Source organism: Eublepharis macularius, chromosome 4 (assembly GCF_028583425.1).
Source record: "Eublepharis macularius isolate TG4126 chromosome 4, MPM_Emac_v1.0, whole genome shotgun sequence".
NCBI lineage: Eukaryota > Metazoa > Chordata > Lepidosauria > Squamata > Eublepharidae > Eublepharis > Eublepharis macularius.
This window is the reverse complement of record NC_072793.1, coordinates 42,180,225-42,186,224: the sequence shown is the minus strand read 5'-3', so window position 1 is coordinate 42,186,224 and position 6,000 is coordinate 42,180,225.

The window sequence follows — 6,000 nt, the reverse complement described above, 5'->3', positions numbered from 1 at the left end:
ATAACATTGTTTCCCAGTGTCTTGTGTGGGGCAGGGCTGGAAGTCAATTTCAGCTACTTCCGCAGTAACTTTTTAGATCCCTGATTCCTTAGGAACCTCCTGTCTCTGTTTGATTTTGCCTGGGGAAAATACAGCAGAATTCAATTTTTGACTTCCCGAGCCATGCAAACTGCACAAATAATATATGAGCAAACCCCAGACCTTGTGTAAAAGGCAGCTTTTTTGGCACAAATCAGCCATCCCCCAAGCTAAGAATAAACAAATAAGTGAAGCATGACCATCAGAGTGCTGTGCCTGTGGGTTGGGGGGTGGGGAGTTGGGCTAGAAAAATTTGTTTACTTGAAAGAGTCACATTGCACATGTGCCTCCAAGTAAGCAGCTGGAAAAGAGCATAACAACTTTGTACTCTCGTAGTACACATTGGCTGCATTTTTATATGCATGTCTGACATTATTTCTATGGTGCTGTTTTGTCTTCTGATTTGCACTTCAAAAAGATGTCCAAGCCCTGTCCATGTGATGTCTGTTTGAAACAAAACAGCAGCTGCCTTCCCCAGAGAAGATTCCAATATTTCAAAGCCTCCGGGCCTTTCCCTTCTTCCTTATTACATCATACTTGTTGGGAATATCAGGGGAATAGGAGGGAAAAGAGCAGTCCTAGATCCTGATGAAGGCACCTATGTGAATTATTTATTTATTTATAGTCCACTTTTCTCACTGAATCTCAAGGCAGATTACATAGTGGGAGTCAGTACAGTCAGTTTCAAAGATATTTCAATAAACTGTGATAGGGTATCTAAATGCAAATTTGCAACAATTTAAAACCATCAGAAATCCAATACAGAGTTGAAATGCTGAAACAGAGCAATTTTGAGATTGACATATTAAATAACATAGAAACTACACAGTAGGATCATATGTACAGCAACAGACCTTACGTAGTAGTAAAGTCTATAGTCCCTGTCTCTTTACTTGATGCATCTTTTTGAGAAGGCTTCCATATATTACAGCCCTCCTACCAGAGTAAAAAGCCCTCTTGAATAATTCAGTTTTACATAGTATGCGGAAAGACAGGAGAGTGGGAGTTTTCCTGACCTCTTCAGGTAGGCCATTCAGGTAGGCCACCACAGAGAATGCATGTGTATGGGCAGCTGTCAATTTTGCCCACGTGCAAGGTGACACTTGCAAAAGGCCCTGTTCAGATGAGCAAAGCTGCCATGGTGGAACATAGGGAGAGGGCCTGTCCCACAGATATGAAGGACCAAGGCCATGAAGAGCTTTGTACGTGATAGCCAATACCTTGAATCAAGCACTGTGATTGATAGGTAACCGATACAGTGACTGCAGAATAGTAGTAATATTCATGCTTTTCTTAGCTCCTTATAGGAACCGAGCTGCAGCGATCTGTACCAACTGCAGTCTTTGGATTAACTTAGAAGAGTACATTACAGGATGTTACCATGACATAGCAGGAGAATGGGACTGGCCTTACCACTGGATATATGACTTTTAAAATGCAGCAGCAATTTTCTTCGGACATGCACTTCTTCATGCTATGGAAGAGCAGGACAACATGGAAGAAAGGACACTCAGTTGCTCTCTGCCATAAGTCAATGAAAGGCTGGGAAGCAGACAAGCTATATATAGTGCAGCCAGTGAGGAATCCAGAGACAATAGAATTAGAATCTGGTATGAAGAAGGGCGAGTGAGCATCAACCAGGATCCAGGTCTCTTTGTGGGATGGAGAGAGTTACTTAGAGCCAAGCTACAAGTGACGCCTGACATAGGTTGGATACTTGTTGGCTTACCTCAAGTTTTGATGGGAAATGTAAGCGTCCTGGTCTTACAGCTTGGCTCTCCATTTAATTGAAGTTTACAGAACCCCCCCACACACACACACACAGAGTGGAGGGGAAGCAGGGTGCCCGGCGAGAGCCCGATTCCTGCACTCCCCTCCCAACTGCATGTTCCCCCTCCCATAGACTGCCGCTCTGTAAACTTCAATTAAATGGAGAGCCAAGCTGCAAGACCAGGACGCCTACATTTCCCATCAAAACTTAAGGGAAGCTGACAAGTGTCCAACCTGTGTCAGGCGTCACTTGTAGCTTGGCTCTTAGGAATCCCAATTACAGCAATGCAGCAGTGACAGGGCCTAATGGAGGCTGAACCTGCTACCAAGCTAGTGTGAAAACATACCATCTGACATTTCACAGTCAAAAATATAGGCATGCATCTAACCCCCCTATGTTCACAATAGGGGGTCATTTCACTAACCACCCTTCCCGCTTTCACCCAACTGAAGGTGTTTCACAGCTAGGCTGGCTCCTGCATCCATTTATTCTGCAGTACTTTGGTCTCCACTGATTCGCAGTCCAGGAGGGTGGTGGTTCTTTTGCTTAATGATGTGCTAGGGAAAAAAACCTGTCTGACCATTGGAAATCACAAGTTCAAAACACATCTCTGCAGCTGCAGTTTGTGAAATGACAATGTCAATAGTCCAGTCTAAAAAATGGGCGGGGGGGGGGGGACAGGAACAGTAATTTTTCAGAGTCTGGGTACAATAGGAACAATCCTTAGTAAATAAGGATAATTGGAACAAACTTGAAGATGAATCCCTAGAGTTTTAGGACCTGATTGCAGGGAAAATATATAATATTTCATCTCAGACTCAAATGCTTGAGAATTGTAGTTATGGGGCTGGCCTGAATCCCTGATGAAAGAGAGCCACAAACTCTTTTTGGTCTTGAATAGCACACACAGTATTTAAACACATTATGTTAGTGATGCTCTGTGACTGCTCTAAAAGCCTGCCTGGGAGTGAAGGAGAGGCCCCGCGGCCTCAAGAATCCAGTTCAGTCGTAGTCTGCTGCAGCTGCGGAGGCTTTCTTGTTAATCCTTAGGGTCTTTACAGGACAGGTAAAGAATGTTCCTAAATCCAGGGCACGGATTGTAAATACGAGAGCTGATTGTTACTCTGGTGTAGTCAGTGAGATATGTGTGAGGCCAGAATATAGACCTGCAAAGGTTTTTGTGAGGCTAAATTCCCTACCGATCTCACATGTATACATTGTGGCAATGAAGTCTATGTTGATTTTTACCTCCACGTGTAGACCATGTGAGAGAAGCAGAAAACCCTTTGGAATCAATATCCGATGCAACAAGGACAAAGGTTATCTCAAAGCACAGGCCAATATGCTTCTTACGGGCTAATGGAGGCTATTATCGTTAACTCTCCATGGGTCCTTCTGCCCCAGTATCTCCTGAAGGAGACAGCCAAAGCTATATAATTTTATTTATTTATTTAATTTTTATTCCGCTTTCCCCACAAGTAAGCGCAGAGCAGATCACAACATTTTAAATGTACAATAAAATAGAATAAAATTTAGCAGCAATATAAACATCAATAACAACAAATGTCTAAAAACAGCGATATACATATTGCCCCACCTACTTTGCCTAGATAACCCATGGGGCAGGGTGGCCAGTTACAGATGGTTACAGAAACTGAGGTGGGGGATGCACTCCCCCCCCATGGCAGGAAGCTGATACAAATACCTTAGTTAGCCCACCCACCTCAACCACCATATGCCTGGCGGAACATCTCTGTCTTGCAGGCCCGGCAGAAGGATAACAAATCTGAAAGAGCCCAAGTTGCCACAGACAGAGAGTTCCACCAGGTTGGGGCCAGGACCAAGAAAGTCCTGGCTCTGGTTGAGGCATGGTGAACTTCCTTGGGGCTGGGGACCACCAGTAGGTGTTTATCTGCTGAAAGAAGCAGCCTGTGGGAAACATATGGTGAGAGGCGGTCCCTCAGGTATGCTGGTCCCAGGCTGCTAAGGGCCTTGAAGGTTAGAACCAAGTATTCTCTAAAGTTGTCACAAGACAACTTAAACAGGAATGCTCAAGTGACTTATTTTCTGTATGGTCTTATATTCAAGTGTACTCTGTCTTTCTAGCGGTGTATGTGTATCCACAGTGGGAGAACAAGTGTAAGATCTTTCACTTGAGCATCCTTGTGTGATGTCTTGTGTAGAGAGACTCTAAGGTGGCCTTCTTTTAGCAGTTGTTTATGAGAACACCCTTACGATGCCACTCTCTATTTGTACTTTCCCCTACTTTGCTGTGATCTTTCCCAAACCTTTTTTGGTATGATCTTTTTGGAAAGATTACTATCAAAGCAATTTTCTTTACCTCAGTCTCTGTGGCTACTATGCTTTCCCCACTGGAGGGTTTTTTAAAAATTGGAATTGCGAGGTTGTTACAGCACAGCAATATTATACCAATCTATTGCAATAATGTACTAGATTCCAGCTTTTGTTTTTTTAAAAAGCAAGTCTTTAGCCCTGAACTTTTTTGGTTGCTGAGATGGGAGTGATGCAGGCTCCTACCACTATTTAACTATTACTGATTTTTAAAAGCCATTCCCCCCCCTGCCCCCCACCAGCCTTCAGTGGTAAAGGGAAATGGCATATTTAGGGTCTCACCACATGAGACAAAATACACTCGAATTACACAGGTAATTCGAGTATATTTTGTAATTCGAGTGTATTTGAGTGTAATTCAAGTATATTTTGTCTCATGTGGTCTGACCCACAGGGAAAACTTCTGTGCATGGATGCTCTGTTGCTGCTGAAAAAGCCATTGCATTCACAGCAGAAATGAGAGCTACATGAAGAATTGTGTCCATGTGGAAGCAGCTAAGAAACAAGTACAACTTATTTGTGGCTAAGCCTTGCTCTGCAGAGGATACCTTCTGCATCCATCCGTTCTTGGCAGAGGATGACTTTGCTTGGTAAAACCAACGGTGAAATTTCGTGGAAACTGTTTCGAAGTAGGTGTGTATTGAGTGTTTTCCATTTTCCTGCTAATGAGCCCTGGGACACTCACAACCTGAAACGCAAGAAACCTGCCAGAGAACTGCCTGGTAAGGTGATTGAACCAATAAGGTAAAAGGACTTCACAATGTAACAGTGTCTTAACCAGAAGGAACATAGATACAGTTATTGTTCTAGCTCTATAGATCTGAAGACCTAAGAATCCACAGAAGAGATCTTAAAAGAAGTTGATAGATTCAGCAGTAACAAATACTAATATTGGAGACACTTCTAAAGGAATTAATGTGGCTGAATGTCTTGTTCGGCAGTACGTTGAAAACCTAAATATAGAAAAGCGGAAGATGGCAAATGTAATGTTAAAAAGGCCTAAATATTATCCTGGCAATTGTGATCCAGTAAAACTGATTCCATTTTTAGAGAGCAATAAAAATTGTAAATTAAAACGGCTAGATGCACAAAAAGATCAACATGACAGATTAGGGACCATCATCGTGCATACGCTCCAGGGAAATCATACCTCTCCCAAAGAAGCCAGCAAGGACTCCCAGTCTGAATCTGTGACTGATGCATATGTAAAGATTTTTAAACTTGTGAATACATACAAAGCAATTTTTCCATCAAATGTACTTTTTCATATACGAAGATTAAACAGAAACCAATGAAATAACTGGACTTCACACAATTCCAGCACAATTCCAGCTAACGGAGAGCCCTCCAGCCTGTAGTAGGCACAACGGATATTTTACATTGAGGGCCAAACTACATGTTTATGTTTTTGACAAGCTGGGTCACCTTGTGTTCCCTGCAGCCACACAGCAGCTTCAGGGAATGGTGTTTTTTTTTTTAAAGGATAGCCCAATTGAGCTTGGAAAACCATCATTGGGGGAGCCCTTCAGCATGAAAACAGTGTGGAGGGGAGTTATTTACCCATTTTTGCTGCTTCATGTGCACAAATAATCCCTGTGGAGCAACCAAAACAAGGAAATAACTCCCGCCTCCCCGGCCAGAAGGAACCTGGACCCAACTCATTAAAAACCTAAATATGTAGTTTGACCCTTTGATTCCCTGACTTTTGGCTGAGGACTTGTGCCCAGCTCTTGTTACTGACCCAGATCTTGTTAGAAGAATTACATTAATTACATTAAGATTAGCACATCAAGTACCAA